At 43.5% G+C, this 20,656-nt stretch overlaps 1 pseudogene; it reads left to right on the top strand.

The window, feature by feature from the left end:
• Positions 1-29: 29 nt before the first annotated feature.
• On the top strand, positions 30-18,700 carry LOC130844462 (F-box/WD repeat-containing protein 12-like; annotated as a pseudogene).
• Positions 18,701-20,656: the final 1,956 nt, after the last annotated feature.

Here is a 20,656-nt window from a genome sequence, read left to right as displayed (position 1 = left end):
TTCCTCTGTGCTAATGGCCGTGACAGGGCATGGACCTTGGCCAGGCCTGGCCCGTGGTGGCACTGCTGGGTGCACTGCTGGGAAGGGTGTGTTCTGAGCAGGCAGCTGCAGATATGCAACAGAAGCTGTTTACATCCACAGGCCCGAATGTGCTTATCTGTAAACCTGGGCTCCTTGGGGACCAAGTGAGATGCTCCAAGTGGAAGTTCTCTGTATGCGGCCCTGCACAGCCCTGGTTCTGAGTACAGCCCAGGTCCCAGGCAGGGTGGGTAGTATTGGGTCCTGCCTCCCTGTGCAGCCTTCTTCAGTTGAGCTGTAGGTAACCACCAGGAATGCTTCAGACATGCTGTGCCCATGCTCACAAAAGACCCCACCGTCAGTCCCCCTGCAATGGCACAATCCCAGGCAGTGTCCACACCCATGCTCAGCAACTGCTTTCCTCCCGGATGCACCTGTCTCCTCTGTAGTGGAACATTTCTTCTGTGTTGTGTTCCCTACCAAGCTGTGCATCCTGTGAGGATGGGGATCACACCCTTTCCACCTACACTTCCCCAGTGTGAGCTGGGTGATGGTTGAATGAATGAAAATAATACATGTTTAGGAAACGAATGGGGTCTATGTGAGTTGTTACATTAATCTTGCTGTTGTCCAGGGCACGGAGATCTGGTCGAGCCCTCTGCAGCCTGTGGCTCTGCTGAATTTGGTGACCTACCCTCAGCTGCAACTGGTTGTCACCGTGGACAAGTGGGGACTGATCAAAGTATGGAAAGCAGAGGAAGGGTGTGAGCAAGCCTCTTTCTCCCTGCCTACGTACTCGTCTTCATTGGAGGCCTGTGACATTCCAGAGGGCCCCCTCCTGCTGGTGAGTGACCCGGCTCCCAGGAGTCTCTGCTGTTTCCCAGGGTCTGTGGACCTGGCACCAGACCACTGTGCCAGGTGGCACCTTGCCCTGTGGGCTGGCTGTGATTTTTTATCCACGGGCTCCTGCTTTCCTGTTTCCTGGTCCTGCTCATAGTCATTCTTCCCCTTGCGGTTCCTTCTCCCTACTGCATTCTCACCCTTCTTTCCCCCTTTTCAAGTCTCTGTGAGGGCCCAACTCAAAGGAAAATTGAGGCATGTTTGACAGAATGCAAGCATTTGCCTGAGATGATGAAGGCCTCCTGTTGTCAGGACATTTGGTTTAGAGGTGATTCTTAGGCATTGGGAGGGAGCATTTGACCACAGAGAAATAGTGAAAGTGGGTATAAGCTGTCAGATGGAGGAAGTGGCCTCCATCTGGGGTCAGTATCCTCCTCCTGGGGGGAAGGAGGTCTTTGAAAGTGTGGGCAAGCTGGCATCCCAAATATCAAGATGAACAGACATCCAGGAAAAGTTTCATATGTAAACAGAACTAACTCTGTAAATGAACTAAGCTTGTAAACAAGAAAAGTAAGACCTGATGAAACAGATTTCATATAAACAACTCTATAGTTGTTTAAAGAAGACTTTGGAATAAGTGTAATTAACATCTCCACAGCAATTTGAGAATATATTGTACAGATGAAGAGGAAGCCACTATGATTCTCTCCTGGGAATGGTAGAGCACATGATTCACACTTACTTGTTGGTAAAGGACAATTAGAAAAATTAGAATATATATCAGGTCAGAGAGTTAAAAAGAACAAATGGTTTCTAAGCCAAGATTCAGAAGGTGGCAGAAATCAAAGTGTTGAGCTTAACACTGGGGCTGCCTTTGTTCTGGAGATGTTTACTTCAAGGCTAAGGGGATGAGCAGAGCTTTAATAGCCAAGTAGAGAAAAGTTGGAGTGCAGGGCCACCAAGGTTTGGGGCCCTGTGAAGTCTCTTACTTTGGGCAGGTTATCAAGTTGCAACCTAAGGGTGAGGGTGGTCTGAAAGCAAATGGTCCCTGCACTGGCTGCAGCTGCCCAGTTACCAGGTAGGAGTGAGTGAAAATCCTTTCTGGAGGTTAACACCTCCCAAGGCCTCTCTGTTCAAATACAGTGTTCAGCACTCAGAGCTGAATAGGCATGTGAGATGAGATAATGTGAACTACCCACGGCAATCTGCAGATTCAGTGCAATCCCTATCAAACTACCGATGGCATTTTTCACAGAACTAGAGCAAAAGTTTTAAAATTTATATGGAAACACAAAAGATCCCGAATAGCCAAAGCAATCTTGAGAAAGAAAAACAGAGCTGAAGGAATCAGACACCCTGACTTCAGACTATACTATAAAGCTACCGTCATCAAAACAGTATGGTACTGGCACAAAAACAGAAATACATATCAATGGAAGTGGATAGAAAGCCCAGAAATAAACCCATGCACCTGTGGTCAATTAATCTATGACAAGGGAGACAAGAATATACAATGGAGAAAAGACAGTCTCTTTGATAAGTGGTGCTGGGAAAACTGGACAGCTACGTGTAAAAGAATGAAATTAGAACATTCTCTAACACCATACACAAAAATAAACTCAAAATGGATCAAAGACTTAAATGTAAGGCCAGGCACTATAAAACTCATAGAGAAAAATATAGGAAGAACACTCTGTGACATAAATCGCATGATCCATCTGCTAGAGTAATGGAAATAAAAACAAAATAAACATGTGGGACCTATTAAACTTTTGTTTATAATAAAACGAAAAGACAACCCACAGAATGGGAGAAAATTTTTGCAAGTGATGCAACTGACAAGGGATTAATCTCCAAAATATACAAACAGCTTATGGAATTCTATGTCAAAAAAAAAAACACAAACACCCCAATCAAAATATGGGCAGAAGATCTAAATAGACAATTCTCCAAAGAAGGCATACAGATGGCCAAAAACCACATGAAAAGATGCTCAGCATCACTAGTTATCGGAGAAATGCAAATCATGATGCTAAAACATCAATGAGATATCACTTCATGCTCGTCAGAATGGCCATCATCAAAAAGTCTACAAACAGTAAATGCTGTAGTGGCTGTGGAGAAGAGAACTCTCCTACTGTTGGTGGTAATGTAAATTGGTACAACCACTATGGAAAACAGAATGGAGCGTCCTTAAAAAACTTAAAATAGAGCTACCATATGACTCAGCAATCCCACTCCTGGGCATATATCTGGAGAAAACCATAATCCGAGAGGATGCACACACCTCTATGTTCATTGCAGCACTATTTACAATAGCCAAGATATGGAAGCAGCCTAAATGTCCATTGACAGAGGAGTGGATAAAGAAGATGTGGTACATGTATACAAGGAAATATTACTCAGCCATAAAAAAGAATGAAATAATGCCATTTGCGGCAACATGAATAGACCTAGAGATTATCATACTAAATGAAATGAGTCAGACAGAGAAGGACATATACCATATGATGTCACTCATATGTGGAATCTAATTAAAAAAAAAGATACAAGTGAACTTAGTTACAAAACAGAAGCAGGCTTAATAGATATCAAAAACAAACTTATGGTTACCAAAGGGGGAAAATGGTGGGGAGGGATAACTCAGGAGCTTGGGATGAACACATGCAACTGCTATATATATGATAGATAACCAACAAGGACCTACTGTATAGCACAGGGAACTCTACCCAATATTCTGTAATAACATATATGAGAAAGAATCTAAAAAAGAATGAATATATGTATATGTATAACTGAATCACTTTGCTCTACACCTGAAACTAACACAACATTGTAAATCAACTATACTCCAATAGAAATTTAAAAAAAAAGGAGATAATGTGAACTAGGACCTGCAGGATAAGCAGCAGACAATGTCAGTAGAGCCCCAGGGGCTTCAGATATTGCAGTTAGTAGCTCTAAACACTAGCAAGCATATAGTTGCTCTGCTCAGGGAGAGAAATTTCAACAGAGAACTTAAAGCCATGAAAAATGATGTTGTAGATTTGGAAAAGAACCAAGTAGAAGGAAATTCTAGCATAGCAGAACTGAATAACAAAGGTTAGGACTCAGTGGATGAATTTAATAGCAGGACAGTTGAATCACACAAAAGTCTGGGGAGGGTGAGGGGACCTTGTGGGCCACTGGCAGTGTTCTACTTCTTTACTTTGGTAGCAACATGAACATTTATTTTGTAATAAGTTACTGAGCTTTTTTACGTTTATGTTTTGTGCAAGTTTCCATGTGTATTATATATATCAATTAAGAAGTTAAGAATATAAAAGAATAGTGAACTGGACTATCAAAGTAATTTTCTGGAATGGAATGGGGATACCAAGAGTGGTAAATGTAGAAGAGAGGCTGAGAGATGGAGACCACTGTTTCTCAGACTTGAATGGGACGTGAATCAGTGGGGGTTCTTGTTTAAATGAAGATTCTGATTCGGTGGGTCCCTGGGGATGCCTGAGATTTTTGAGTTTTTTAGAAGCTTCTTGAGAATATTGATGCTATCAGGTCACAGAACACACTTTGAGTGGTGAGGCCATAAAGGATCCATGAAAAATTCTACTATTTGTTTCTTTGATGTCCTAAGAGTAGTTGAGGCAGGGAGGCATGAGAAACATTTGAAGAGATGATGGTACATATGTTTCCAAACTAGACTAAGGACGTTAATCCATGGAATCAGGAAATCCCCGCAAACCCCAAGCAGGGTAAATAAAAATAAATCTGCATAGAGACCCATCAGAGTGAACTGAGATCATTGAAGACTAAGAAAAATCTATTTAGTAGCAGAAAGAGGAAATAAAACTACCTTCAGTGTAATACTAATGAAACTGCTTCAATCAAAGGGAAAGTGACCACAGATGAAATTTCAGAGAAGCAGGAAAGATTTATGAGCAAAAACTGTGGGAAATATGAGGAAATCTAAATGAGTATCAACTGTATAAAACAGCAACAACAATCCCTTATGGACTTTTAACTATATATAGAAGTAAAATGTGTGACTTTAGCATTTAGGTTGGGAGCAGTTTATGAAGAATTGAACGGTCTAAGCTCCTTAAATTGTCCAAGAAGATTAAACATACCAATTAGCCTGCGTTAAATTGGCAGATGAAGGGAAGTTCTTTGGGGTGACTTGCTCAGGAGCTCAGTATTGTGTGAAATGAGAGTCTTGGTCACTGTAGGTAATGTCTGGGTCTACAAAGCAGATAGAGGTGCCTGGTATATGTGGAGACATGTGTGACCGTCATTAATATTTGGGATGTCTGGGGGGCAGGAGGTCCTGAGGTCTTCATCCCAAAGGGGGAAACCTTGGATAAGAATTTAGTTTCTGCATTCACTGGCCACATGGCCACACCACATGGCCTGAGAGTGTAAACATGCATGTTCAGGGCTGGTTATTGGCTGGGCATTGAGGGCTAAGCTGACTGCCTGGAGGTTAACCATTTGTGTGGACTGTTGGGTCCTTCCTCTATCAGGGATACCTGGTTAAGGTACAGGCAGCAGCACTGCTCTGGTGGACCACATGGCATGGGGTGGTGGCAGTGCTATCTATACAGTGTGAGAATTCCTTTTCTTATCTACTCAAAGGGTGGCCTACTCTAGTGTCATTGCCTGTGGCAAGGGTCTGAGGACAATGGGAAGCTGCTTCCTCCTGCACCAGATGACCAGGCCTGCCTTCACCCTGAAGGTGTCATTTCTGTCTTAGCAAGGAGGCTTTAGTGGCTTTGCAGAGCCTGCAGGATGCTACCTCCACCTCCTGAGGCACAATACCTACCTGACAACAAAGAGTCATGGGTTCTGGACCTGTGATCACCTCTGTCACCACAAGAGCCCAGATATAACTATAACTTTCACTTTGATCGTGTGTTGTGCATGGCCGAGGTTGGCAGATTTTATACCAGAAGCACTGATTTTCTTGAGGTTGCCCTGTCGGAGGATGGGGCAGGATCAACCCCTAACCAAAATTTGGCTCAAATTTTGGAGACTGCTGACTACACATGTACCAACAGGGTACGGAAAAGAGCATTCCCCCAAAATTCAGGTCTGCCCAGGGCCTCAAAATGTGACCTTCTTTGTCCTTCCTTGGAAATGGTGCATTTGCCATATATTTAAGGATCTCAAGATGAAATCATCCTAGATTTAGTTTGGGCCCTTAATCTAACAAGTGGTATCTTTATAAGAAGAGGAGAGGACACACACACACACACACACACACACACACACACACACACAGAGAGAAGCCATGTGCAGACGCTACAGACATTGGGATGTGCTGTTACAAGCCAAGGAAAGCCCTAGAGCCTTCAGAGGAAGCATAGCCCTGCTGGCACCTTGATTTCAGACCTATATCCTCCAGAACTGTGAGAGAATAAATTTTTGTTTTTATAAGTCACCTTGTTTTGTTACTGCACTCCTAGGAAACTAATGCAAGACTCATCTAAAAGAGAACACTTAAGGATGTTTGGAATTAAAAGAATGGGAAAATGATGGGCGTTGGAGATGCTAATCAGAAGCTAGCTAACACAGCTAGTAATGTTAGATGAGAAGACGAGATGATAAAAGTCTTTACTATATCTTAGCAGTCATTTCAGAATAATAATTAGATCAACCTCCCAGGAAGATACAGCAAGGCTAATTTTTGCTTTGTAGGTTTTTTTGTTTATTTTGGTTTTGGTTTTGGTTTTGTTTTTTGTGTTTTGTGTTTTGTTGTTGTTGTTGTTGTGTTTTGTTTTTGTGTGTGTGTATGTTTTTGTTGGTGGTGGTTTTATTTACTTATTTATTTTGGCCTCGCCATGCAGCACGTGGGATCTTAGTTCCCTGACCAGGGATTGAACCTGCGCTCCCTGCAGTGGAAGCTCAGAGTCCTAACCACTGGACTGCCAGGGAAGTCCCTGGCAAGGCTAATTTTTAATGCACCTCCAAAATATAGCCTAAAATATATATCAAGCAAAAATGTGTGGAATTTCAAACAGAAATGGCCAAAGCTATGAGCAGAGGAGAAATTTCTGTTACCTGGCTAAAGAGAGATGATCTGGGTGGACCCACACGCATTCCATGAGCACTTTAAAAGCAGACAGTTTTCTCTGGCTGGTCACAGAAGGGGAAGTCAGAGAAGCGAGGGCACAGGGGCCTTATGTGCTAGCTGCCAGGCTGTTAGTGGGCCTGGGAATGAGAATAATCTCTGCCAACAGCCAGCGGGCGGGGAAACCTCAGTTCTGCAGCCACAATGTCCTGAACTGCCAACAACCTGAATGGGCCCCCAAATGAGAAGCTAGCACCCTGCCACCTTGACTCGGCTTTGTGTGACTTTTTCTCTGTCCCAAGGGTTATTTGGAAGTTGTTCTACATGTAGGTCAGTGGCTCATTTCAAGTTAAATTCTATTTGTGTACAAGGTCCATTTACCAAACCCAGGCGGCAGTGGGAGTCAGGGGGACAAGACTGTAAAGTCGGAAAGAGTGTGATTTTATGCTGTGGTTTAAAATTAGAATTTTGGAATGACATGTTTTTTCTTGTCAGAGTAAGTCCTACAAAGTAAGGACAGGGCTGACAGATTTTATATTCCTCCTGGGTTATGGTGAGACCGCCGACCTCACAGCTGTCAGTTACTTCTCACGAGGTATGCAGTAAATTCAACCTCCTGTGACAGACATCTTACAATGAAAGAATACAATGCACCAAACTAATTATTTTGTTTTTTGAAAAATTTTTAAAGAAATTTTCTCTGTTTATTTACTGACTGCATTGGGTCTTTGTTGCTGCATGTGGGCTTTCTCTAGTTGTGGTGAGTGGGGGCTGTTCTTTGTTGTGGTGCACAGGCTTCTCATTGTGGTGGCTTCTCTTGTTGTGGAGCACCGGCTCTAGGCATGAGGGCTCAGTAGGTGTGGCTAGTGGGCTCTAGAGTGCAGGCTTAGTAGTTGTGGCGCATGGGCTTAGTTGCTCCGTGGCATGTGAGATCTTCCCGGACCAGGGCTCGAACCTGTGTCCCCTGCATTGGTAGGTGGATTCTTAACCACTGCACCACCAGAGAAGTCCCTTAATATTAGTTTTTTAAAATCAGGATTGAATGTTGAATTTTGTGAAAGGCTTTTTCAGCATGGAGATATAGGATTTTCTCCTTAGTTCTATTGTTATGGTGAAATATTGGATTTTTAAAATATGTCATCCATGCATTTCTTTTTAATGTACTGATGTATTTTAAATGCTGATATTTTATTAGGATTTTGGATCTGTGTATGTGAGATTGTTCTGTAGTTCTTCTTTGGGGACTTTCCTTTATCAGGGTTACATATAAAGGCTCTGCTTTCTTCATGAAAGAAATCTGAACATTTTTCTTCTTTTTTAATGCTTTGGAACAATTTAAGTTACATTGAAATTACATACTTTTCAGTTTGGTAGAATTAATCTTTGACATCATCTGGTGCTGGATACTTTTTTGTCCGGTAGTTTTCTCTCTCTCATCTATGGAAATTGGTCTGCTCAAGCCTTTCTGTCTCTGCTGGGATCAATTTTGATATATTGTATTTTTCTAGGGAACTGCCCAATATATCCAAGTTTTCAATTTTTTATGCACACAGTTGTCTAGGATATTCTCTTAAGGTTTTTTTTCTTTAAATTTCCTCTATTTGAACATTTGTTTCCCTCTTGTCATTTCTTCTTGTATATAAGACTTTTCTCCCATTTTTTTTGTGATTATATTAGCTAGTGCCTTGTCTGTTTTATTTAATATTGCTATTGATTTCTAGTTTTATATCACTGTGATTAGAGAATATTGTTTGTATTACTTTGCCATACATAACTTATTAAGTTTTCTTTGTGACTCTATATTCAGTTTTTGTAAATGTCCGTGTGTGCTTGCAAGGGCAGTGTGTTCTCCATTATTGGGTGCAAAGGTCCAAATATAGTCATTTTTTTTTATTAGAGTATTATTGGTTTACACTGTTGTGCCAGTTTCTGCTGTACAACAAAGTGAGTCAGCTGTATTTATACATATGTCGCCATATCCCCTCCCTTTTGAGTCTCCCTCCCACCCTCCTCATCCCACCCCTCTAGGTCATCACCAAGCATCAAGTTGATCTCCCTGTGTTAGGCAGCAGCTTCCCACTAGCTACCTATTTTACATTTGGTAGTGTATATATGTCATTGCTATTCTCTCACCTCGTCCCAGCTTCCCCTCCCCGCCATGTCCTCAAGTCCATTCTCTACATCTGCATCTTTATTCTTGCCCTGCCACTGGGTTCATCAGTACCATTTTTTTTAGATTCCATATATATGAGTTAGCATACAGTATTTCTTTTTCTCTTTCGGCTTACACACTCTGTGTGACAGGCTCTAGGTCCAGCCACCTCACTACAAATAACTCAGTTTCATTCCTTTTTATGGCTGAGTAATATTCCATTGTATATATGTGCCACATCTTCTTTATCCATTCATCTGTTGATGGGCATTTAGGTTGCTTCCATGTCCTGGCTATTGTAAATAGTGCTGCAATGAACATTATGGTACATGTATCTTTTTGAATTATGGTTTTCTCAGGGTATATGCCCAGTAGTGGGATTGTTGGGTCATTTGGTAGTTCTATTTTTAGCTTTTTAAGGACCCTCCAAACTGTTTTCCATAGTGGCTGTACCAGTTTACATTCCCACTAACAGTGCAGGAGGGTTCTCTTTTCTCCACACCCTCTCCAGCATTTATTGTTTCTAGATTTCTTGATGATGGCCATTCTGACTGATGTGTGGTGATACCTCATTGTGGCTTTGACTTGCATTTCTCTGATGAGAAGTGATGTTGAGCATCTTTTCACATGCCTCTTGGCCATCTGCATGTCTTCTTTGGAGAAATGTCTATTTAGGTTTCCCGCCCATTTTTTGATTGGGTTGTTTTTTCAATATTGAGCTGCATGAGCTCCTTGTATATTTTGGAGATTAATCCTTTGTCAGTTGTTTCATTGATGAATATTTTCTCCCATTCTGAGGGTTGTATTCTTGTCTTGTTTATGGTTTCTTTTGCTGTGCAAAATCAAAGAAGAAATAAAAAAATACCTAGAAAACAATAACAATGAAAACACAACGACCCAAAACCTATGGGATGCAGCAAAAGCAGTTCTAAGAGGGAAGTTTATAGCAATACAATCCTACCTCAAGAAACAAGAAAAATATCGAATTAGCAACCTAACCTTACACCTAAAACAATTAGAGAGAGAAGAACAAAAAACCCCCAAAGTGAGCAGAAGGAAACAAATCATAAAGATTAGATCAGAAATAAATGAAAAAGAAATGAAGGAAACAATAGCAAAGATCAATAAAACTAAAAGCTGGTTCTTTGAGAAGATTAACAAAATTGATAAACCATTAGCCAGACTCATCAGGAAAAAAAGAGAGAAGACACAAAACAACAGAATTAGAAATGAAAAAGGAGAAGTAACAACTGACACCACAGAAATACAGAAGATCATGAGAGACTACTACAAGCAACTATACGCCAATAAATTGGACAACCTGGAAGAAATGGGTAAATTCTTAGAAAAGTACAATCTTCCAAGACTGAACCAGGAAGAAATAGAAAATATGAGCAGACCAATCACACGCACTGAAATTGAAACTGTGATTAAAAATCTTCCAACAAACAAAAGCCCAGGGCCAGATGGCTTCACAGGCGAACTCTATCAAACATTTAGAGAAAAGCTAACAGGTATTCTTCTCAAACTCTTCCAAAATATAGCAGAAGGAGAAACACTCCCAAACTCATTCTATGAGGCCACCATCATTCTGATACCAAAACCAGACAAAGATGTCACAAAAAAAGAAAATACAGATAGTTGTGTTTTCTTTTGTTCATCAATCTGAAAATCGTTTTATTTGAATAAGTGAATTAAGCCATTTACACTGTGCGATATCGCCTTGCGTTTTATCTCACGTTTGCTATGTGATGTGGTTCATTACCAGGCTCCTTTCTCCACATCTGTTTTCTTCCTGTTTAATCTGTGTGTTGGGTTAGGGGGTGATATCTTTTGTCATATAGGCGGGTTTGTATTTTTGTTGTAGTGGTTTTCTTTATCTTAACATTGTCTCTCTCCTTTTTCCTTGGTATGGCCTGTCTCCTATTATATTTGTTAACTTTCGATGACACTCCTTTACTCCTACGGTAGTTGAATTATTCTATTTTGATCTTTCTTCTCATTTTTTAAGATGTATTATTTCCAACTTTTTTGAGACCATACAGTATTTATACACTGTTCTTCCCTTGTGTCCACTTTTTTATTTAATAGCTCTTTGATCTACAGTTTAATATATTTCATAACCACAGCAGTTCTTTGGTGACCTTTTCCTTGTATCTTGTGGTTTGATGAAGCCCATCCCCTAGTCAGTTCCCGAGGAAGTGCTCAGGAATGCAGTTCTTGCATGTTTAACGCTGCTGTTCTGTAGCCTTGATGCTTGAAGGATGGCCTGGCTGGGCACTAAATCTCTGGCTCATGCTTTCCTTGAATTTTGTGGAAATATCATTCCACAGTGTATATTTCTGTTGAAAAGTCTACAGCCATCCTTATTTCTTTTGTTAGACACTGGACTTTTTAAATCAAAGGCCTAAAAGACTTTTTTGAAATATTTAAAGTGTAGTAGTTGTATTGTGACATGTCTGTGATGACCATCCCAGCTCAACTTTCCCAGGATTTCTTTTATTTCCAAAAAAGTTTCATTGCACATGAATTTTAAATGTCTGTTAATTATTTAACTTTTCCTTTGTACGAAACTCACTTATGTGTTTATTAGATCTTCGCTTCTCTTCTTGGACACCTTCTCTTCGATTCTTTTTGGTTCTTGATTCCATTTTTGTTCTCTTGCTTGCAGGCCACCTGTGCCGAAGGGGCGCTCTACACGCTGATGGTGCCGCAGCTGCAGCCACTCTCCAGAGTGAACGTGTTTCCCAACAACCCCACCAGTCTCCTCTGCTTTCCTGACCGGCAGTGGGTGTTTGCATCAACCCAGAACTCAGACCTGGGCCCGAAGGTCAGTGGTGGGCTGTGTCCCTTGCCTGAGGGAGGGGCCTGGCTCTATGTATACAGGGTGACGGGTCCTGTGCCCTAGGCTTGTGGGGTGCATCTGGGGGCAGCTTCTCACGTAGGACCAAGTCCCATAGCTGTGAGGATGATGACGATGAGTCATCCGTGGCTGTTCACAGCAGTGAACCCCTTCTCAGGGCCACCAGCTGGGTTGATGGCTGTGCTGGCCTCTCCCAGGAGCCTCTACTCTTTCTAGGCTCCCATGTTGCCCACAGGTTGGAAGGGGTCAGCTGCCCAGCTGGAGACGACAGAGCTTAGTTCTGAAGAGGTTTGGGGCCTTAGGGCCCTCCTGGTGGAAATGATCATGAGGTATTTGGTGGCCTGAGAACAGGCTTCCACAGGAGTGAGGAAGAGAGTTTCCAGGTCAGGCACAGAGGAGGTGCTGACAGCATGGGGATAGTGTCCGTCACCTGCAGGCCCGCACACAGCTGGCCTGGGAGAGTGGCTGCCTCTGTGAGAGATTCTTGGACTCAGAGATGCTCAGCCTGGGTGCCAGGCTGAAAATTAGACCAGAGTAAAAAGTGGGCAGCTGGAGAGGGTCTTGAGACAAGGAAGGATAGAGAAAGAGAAGCAGTGGCAGAGCTGGACAGGATGGGCAGTGCTGGGACCTGGTAGCCAGGGGAGGCCAGTGGTCAGGGGGCAGCCAGAGGAGAGAGGCCACTGGATCAACGGGCAGCAACAGAGCAGTTCTGGGGGCCGAGAAGGGGTGTTTGGAGCCAGACTGCAAGGAGATAGGAAAGGAAGACAGAGGAAGACATGGGAAACAGAAGCAAGATGGTGAAATGCAGCTGCTCAAAAACAGAAAATCCATTTATTTGATTCACCCATTACACTGACCTCACTGGGACTGGTGTGCCAAGATGTTTCCAGCGGGGCCAGATGTGAGCTGGGGTTGACCTTGCTCCCTCTTGGCCAGATGTGAGCTGGGGTTGACCTTGCTCCCTCTTGGTCATTGTGGTCAGGAAAGGAGGGTCCACATGGGCCATCCTGTAAGACCCAGTAAGGTCACTGTGGGTGTGGGTCTGTGGAAGGGGCTTTCAGAGTGCTCCTGGGTTGAAGAAGTGCCCTCCCTCACTGGCAATGAGGAGACTTGCGGTGCTATTTTGCCAGGTGCTCCACACTCACTCCTTGCTCTGCCCGTCAGAAGACAAGCCTCCTGTCTCCGCCACTCTTCCCACCCGTCTGACACGCAGAGGCAGCCAGGCTAATGGTGATATACGTAAGTGACAACGGTGTGCAGTTGGCTGTTACCACCTATGAGCTGGGGGCCAAGAAGTCCAGGGATAGAGCGGATGTTCTGGGTGAGGATGCCCATATCAGGATGGTCACCACCACTGCCTTATAGTGCTTCAAGCACAGGTTCCTCATGTTTCCTTTGGGGTACTTTTTCTTTCTTCTCAGTGAATCATAGTGACCCCACAGATGTGTTCTTGTGATTTTGTGTACTGGTGGAGTGGTTGAGTACTTGCTGTGTGTTGGGTCCTCTGCATGGCCCTGGGATTCAGACGTTAGCTACTGTCCACTCTCCTCCCTTCTCTGCTTCCATTCATCCCTATCTCTTCTTTCACAATTTTATGTCAGAGTCACAGTTCTCAGCACTGAGTGCATACAGAGATGAATAAAAGCCACAACTCTCTCTTCCCTAAGGAGCTCCTAGTCTAGTAGGAAAGTAAGACCCACATCCCTCTCCTTTCCTACCACCTCTGTTTCCCAAACCCCAAATCACCCTGATAGGCCTTTCCTATGGTCCTTATCATTTTTTTCTTTTGTATTCTATTCATTTGTTTTTGTGTCATCATTTGACCATAAATTTTACACTGAGCTTCCCAGCAGCCGAGGAAAAAAGGGAAATGGGATGGGTACTGTAATCCCTTGTCTGATATGAGAAAATGCATGAATTCTTCAGAAGAGGTAATTTTATTTTCCTGCTGCTAAACTCCATGAGGAAATGATCAATTTTTTTTAACAGGGAATGCTATACAGTATAAAAGACAGTATCTTCAACAGTAGTTTTGTCATAAGTGTCACAGTTCTCATGTGGCCATTTCTTACATCAACGTGTTTTAGATGAGGAAGGGTAGAACACAGGGTGGAAGCCTCATCCCTGGATAGCGCTGTGTGCCAGATACTGTCACTTTCACATGCATATGGCCTTGAACCTTTACAGACCCTGTGAGGCTGTAATCAGCATCAAAATCAGCAGTTTAGAGCCGATGACTGGGAGGCGATGACCGGGAGGCGATGACCGGGAGGCAATGACCGGGAGGCGTAGGGGAGTAAATGCGTGGGTCCGGACTGAATGCAGGTGGGACCACAAAGTTGTTGTTGTTTTCATTATGCCACATCATCTTATGAGAGGCGTGTCTATTCCAGACCCCAGCTGCTCCTAAGAAATGACAGTCTGTGTGTTTTTATTTCAAAAAGTACAGCAGATCGCAAGTTTCCTGCTGCCAGACACCATGATGCCTCCTCACCTCATGAAGGGCCCTGGCTTTCAGGTGATCCTGCTCGTGTCCAGATCGGAGCTGGTTCTCTTCACCATACACAGCCTGCAGCTGGCAGCCTTTCAGGACCACCAGAGGCCTATCACGTCCACGTGGGTGGTGAGTGTGGTGCCCTGCCCGCCTGCCTGCCTCTCAGCTCCATGCTTTGGAGCCCACGTCCCTGCCTCACTTGGTTTTTCATTTCAAGGACCAGAGTCGAGTCGTCACCTCTTCCTTCGACCTCTCCTTGCGAGTCTACGTGTGGAAAAAGGAAAATAAATTTCCTGTCCTCAAGAGCTGCTATCATTTGCTTGGTGGGTCACACAGATGGGCCAGGTAATTGCTTCTGATTTTTAAAATGTTACCTGTATGATGGCCTCTCCTGGCCTCCCAGCAGGAGGATGCCATTGGAAAGGATGTGAATGGGACTTGGCGTCATAGCCCAGCCTGCCCCTCACTATCTGGGGACCTGAGGCAAGTCATTGCTGATATTCATCCACTGTTTTATAGAAAGAAGCTACGCTGTGCATCATCTACATTATCTCCTTTAATGTACAAAACCACCGCCTGCAGTTAGCGTCACCCACATTTCCCAGATGAAACAGAGGCTCAGAGATGTAGCTGTTTTGCCCAAAGACCCACAGGGATGCATAGTGGAGCCCAGGGTGGGCTTTGATGCAGCCCTGCAGCCCGGCTCTTACCTCCCCTCCGTAACCCGCACAATCCCAGAGCCATTTACCATACCCAGGGGGAGTCAGTGGGGGCAAGATTGTAAAAGTCAGAAAGAATGCGCTTTTGTGTTGTGGTTTAAAATTAGAATTTTGGAATGACTTATGTTCCTTCTTGTCAGAGTAAGTCCTACAAAGTAAGGACAGGGCTGACAGATGTTATACTCCCCCTGGGTTATGGTGAGACCACTGACCTCACAGCTGTCAGTTACTTGTCACGAGGTATGGGGTAAATTCAGCTTCCTGTAACAAACATCTCACAGTGTTAAATGAAAAAATACAATGCCCCAAACTAAATATTTTTAAAGTTAAAGATTTCTATAACAAACCTACCTAGTTTCTGAGTTTGCGAGCCCTAATGCTCCACCTCCACACTGCAGGCCGTGAAGTGCTGTATTTTTCCTACTTAGCACCCTGATATGTTGCTACTTACTCTCCCCTGCACTCGGGATAGGTGGCCTTGCTGGGCTGTTTCTGCGTTTGGCCACAGGCCAGCCTTTGTGAAGCAAAGCCCTCAGGCCGGTGGCTACACTCCCCACAAGCACTCATGACTCCTCAGTAATGATTTTCTCCCTCCAGTGGCAGGAAAACCTTTCCTCTTCTAAGGGAGACATCCGTGCAGACACTTGTTGCCGCTGGAAAGAGGCCATTGAAGAGGTTGCCAGGGCCCTGGCCAGCTCACCCTTCAGGGGTTTGTGTGCTGATGTTGGCCTCCAAGATGTGATTTTTTTTTCTTTCCTTTTTTATACATGTCTTTAAAGAATTCTTACATCATTACTGAATGGTTAGAATATCTTTTCACTGAAGTAACACTTGTCAACTTAACAAGGAAGGAGCACTTCTAGAAACTTCTTTCTTACATGTTGTTTTTTTTTTAAAGGTCTTTATTGGAATATAATTGCTTTACACTGCTGTGCCACCCTTTGAGGTACACCAGAGTGAAGCAGCTGTACTTATAAATGTTATCCCCATATCCCCTCCCTTCTGCGACTCCCTCCTACCCTCCCCACCCCGGCCCTCTGGGTTATCACCCATCATCAAGTTTCTCTCCCTATGTTATGCAGCAGCCCGCTATCTGTTTTACATTTGGTAGTGTATATATGTCAATGCTACTCTATCACTTCGTCCCAGCTTCCCCTTCACCCTCCACCCCATGTCCTCAAGTCCTTTCTTCACATCTGCATCTTCATTCTTGCCCTGTCACTGGGTTCATCAGTACCATTTTTTTAGATTCCATATATATGAGTTAGCATATGTTTACATGTGTTTTTAAACACTGCACTACATGCATTACGCAAAGCAAAACTTTCATTCACTGAAATTATACTCGTGGTGAGCATGTAGCAGAGTTAGAAACTTCTTTTTTACAGGTATTTGTAAACTGCACTACCTGCACTATAGGATGGTAAACTCATCCATTCACTGAAATGACTGTTCTCGATGTGAGTAGCACACTTAGAAGCATCTTCTGAGAAATGTGCTTTAATCAGAACCCTAGAATGGATTACAGTCTTGAATTACACTCTTTCCTGATTCATCACAGAGTCCTCGAGAAATCCTTAGTTGATTGGATGAGTGGTAATTTCTCTTTGGGAGTTTCATTTGGCAATCATAGACCCAGTAGTCTTGCTTCTTGCTGTTCCCTGCAAGACAGGCAGCCATGGACTGCATTTCCTCTCTCTTTTCCAGCACCTTATTGAATGCTGTAGGAGATAAAGAGTACTTTTTAGGAGCTTTTCGGTTTCCTAAAGTGTTATCATCTGTGAACATGTATTCTGATTCTCCAAAGAAAACGGGTGTGTTAAACATAAATTTAACAACAACCTAGGAGCGTACCCCTGGGAGAAATAAAACATATGTCTGCATGTGGCTACAAAGACTTGACTGTTCTTAGCAGCTCTGTTCAGAATACCCCGAAAGTGCAGACAGTGCAAATGTCCATCAGCAGGTGAATGGATAAACCCACAGGGGAATGTTATTCAGCCATAAAGAGGAACGGTGCATTGACACACACTTGACATGGTTGAACTGCAAAAGCATGGTGCCAGTGAAAGAAGTCAAATGTATAAGATCACGTATTGAATGATTCCATTAATGTGGTACATCCAGAAAATCTGTGGGAACAGAAGGTAAGTTACTGGCTGCCCGGGGCTGGGAGCCATTATTGCAAATGACTATGACAGATCTTTTTGGGCTGATGGAAATATTCTTAAACTGGGTTTTGGTGATAGTTACACAGTTCTGCAAATTTAGTAAAAATCAGTTGAGGGGGGAGAAAGACTAAGACGAAGTCTCTAAAGAGAAAAAGAAAGAAGACAGGTACTAGTTCAACCTTCTGTGCTAACAAACCACAGAGACTTCTGGCTGCCGTACCATCTCAGGGAGCACCTGTCACCCTGCTTCTTGCTCAGCCCCACATAGACCAGCCAATGCTGCAGTTTTCTGACGTAGTCTGGAAACTGTCGTATTCCAGTCTTGATGTTAAATTCTAAATTGAATAGAACTTCAGTTGCTGCTTAAAGACACTCAGTAAATCAGCATAGAATTTACGTTGAAAGATATTTCATGAAAGCCAAAGCAGAAATATTTCAGAAGCAACCTATAGACAAAAACTGGGCTTCTGTAGGGAACTCAGGAAGTTCCTTCTCTAGTTTTTTTGTTTGTTGGTTTGATTCAGTTCTCTATACACTTGCTTCATTTTTCTCTTGTGCAATAGAACAGCATTGTATGTTTGTGGAAAAATGAGGGCCCCATTGGCTCCTGCATTTATGTCTCCTTCACTGAGACTGGTTAGGAAATGATAGTACTTCTAAATTCTGGAGAAATGACTCTGACTTGCCCAGATTGGATGAGGTGCCTTCCACTCCTGTATCAGGAGAAGTTTCTAGAGTAGCTGGAATCATTGTGATTCAGGCAGCTACTATCAGGAGGACCTAGAACTGATCACGCTCAAGTACGTGGTGATTTTTGCTAATTCATACAAATGAACGTAAGTCCTCAAGTCAGAGCCCAGAGTAAACATGGATGGGGTGGACTGGGTGGAAAAGGTACGAGGTTACACTCCATCTTCCTGTAAAAGCTTTGACACTTAAACATTTCTCCTTTTCTCAAGTTAACACACAGCATGTCCCTTCCCTTCGCAGTGGATCTACTCATGTGGAAAGCAACAGTATGAGCATTGTCGGCGTGGAAGCCAGAAACATCGGAACGAGTATTCTAAGATCATATTACTTCAAAGTGCAGTGTGGCTGAGATGACTGCATCAACTGAAGATGATCAGGACATCTGATGAGGAGCTTGTCTGCATACAAAGCCTAAAGTAATTAATGCATGAACATTGGGAAAGGAAGTAGTAATCCTCAAATACTATGGGCCACACACTGTGTGATGTGACTTTATTTTTAAATCCTGGCAAGAAGGCAACGAAATGGGTATTATTGTCTCTATTTTTCAGACAAAGAGCATGAAATATAACAGAAGAGTAGTTAACCCATTGTTATTCCATTTTCCAGCTATCAAGCAAGCTGCCCGGAGGTTATTCAGATATCAAGTAGCCACGAGGGGTGAGTGCAAGACTTTGGGTGCTAGAAAGCCCAGGTTTAAAGTACTGGGATTGTAACATAATTGTTTTTTGTTGTCCTAATATGTAACTAAGGAAACCTTTTTTATCTTCCTCATCCCTGTTGTGCCCTAGACACACACTAGTGAACGGTTCTCACTGTCATACACGTGAGTGGTGTGGCGCCATGTTGCATAGCTGCAGGGATGCCGCTTTGTGTTTTGTGAAAGTGGCGCCCCTGGATTTGGTCCACAAGGAAGCCCTGGCTAGTTTAGTGCATGTATCTTTAGAGTTCTTAATTGCAGGCAGCAGGAACAGCAAGCTGGCTCACTAACATCAAAAATGGAATTTATTGGAAAGAAATAGAGTAGAGCACTGGGTCAGTGTGCAGGCTTGAGAAACAGACTTGACACCAAGGGAAGCCAGGCAGCAGGCAGCCACCAGGGCCTGCTTCAGCAAGGCCTGGCCTAGGCCGTCCCTGGCTCTGCCGCTCGCAGCACCATTTCCCCTCTGGCTCCACCGTGTTGCTGCCACTGTCCTCCCATCGCTGTCACTGAACAGGCATCACTGCCACCAGCTGGAAACTTCCCAGCTGCCCCTGAGGAAGTGTGATTCTTTGACACTGTAGCGGGGCAGGGTGTGTGTGTGTGTGTGTGTGTGTGTGTGTGTGATTTGCTGACCTGGGTCACATGCCCACATCATCAAGTCCAGGATGGGAGAGTCTGCCCCTTCAGCTCTAATAGTAGTTACTGCCAACCAAGACTCACACAATGAAAAATTCCTCAAAAATAGGAAATAAGGATTAAAAACCTCTTTATTACATTCTAATACTGTGGCTGCCCAATACCCAATATATGCTATTTCCTGTATTTGCCTTTTAACAACAGTTTTTTGGCCTAACAGTATCTATATCCTACGTAGCCAACTCCAGATGCAGTCATTTCCCCCAAAGGAGAAAATCTAAGGCTTTTTTTCTTTCTTTCTTTCCTTTTTTTTTTTAGTCTGAGGTGAGGTTTATTTTGGAGTTACTTTATTTTATAAATTTATTTCCTTATTTATTGGCTGCATTGGGTCTTCATTGCTGCACACGGGCTTTCTCTAGTTGCGGCGAGTCAGGGCTGCTCTTCATTGTGGTGCATGGGCTTTCTCATTGTGGTGGCTTCTTTTGTTGTAGAGCACAGGCTCTAGGCTCTTGGGCTTCAGTAGTTGGGGCATGTGGGCTCAATAGTTGTGGTGCATGGGCTTAGTTGCTCCTCAGCATCTTCCTGGAGCAGGGATCAAACCTGTGTCCCCTACATTGGCAGGCAGATTCTTAACCACTGCGCCACCTAGGAAGTCCTTGGAGTAATTTTAGATTTACAGAAAAGTTGCAAAGACAGTACAGAGGATTCCCATATGCCTTTTACCCGTAATGTATTAACCTTGCATGACTGTGATACATTTGAAAACTCAAGGTCTTTGTTAGCTCTGGAAACTGGCATCAAGTCAGAACTCTTAGGGGTGTGTGTCTCTCTTTTAGTTCTATCATAGTTTTGCTTACTGTTCCAAAGCAGTGGGGAAAGGGGAAGGAGATGAGAAATTAGCTGAAATAAATGCACACACACACACACACACACACACACGACACAGCAAGAAAGGATATAGCTGTTCAGAAGGTGAAGGAAAAATTCAGGTAAATTGAGATATAGGGAGGTTTGCTGAAGACACAGGGGAAGGAGTTGGGGTGTCGGCAAGAGATTGGGGACCAGACAAGGGAATGTTGAGTGTATGGGTCCACCTGAGAAGCTTGGAGACACAATGGCTAGGAAAGCAGTTCTGGTCATTTCTTAGGGGAAGGCAACTAATCAGGTCCAGGCACTCTGTCCTCAGCTGCAACATTAGAGGGGTGTCATGTCTGGGGATGGCAGCCCTACCCGAGAACATGTG

This window comes from Hippopotamus amphibius, chromosome 2, assembly GCF_030028045.1.
Source record: "Hippopotamus amphibius kiboko isolate mHipAmp2 chromosome 2, mHipAmp2.hap2, whole genome shotgun sequence".
Lineage (NCBI taxonomy): Eukaryota > Metazoa > Chordata > Mammalia > Artiodactyla > Hippopotamidae > Hippopotamus > Hippopotamus amphibius.
The sequence above is the reverse complement of the archived record's forward strand: the minus strand, read 5'-3'. Positions and strand labels throughout refer to the sequence as shown.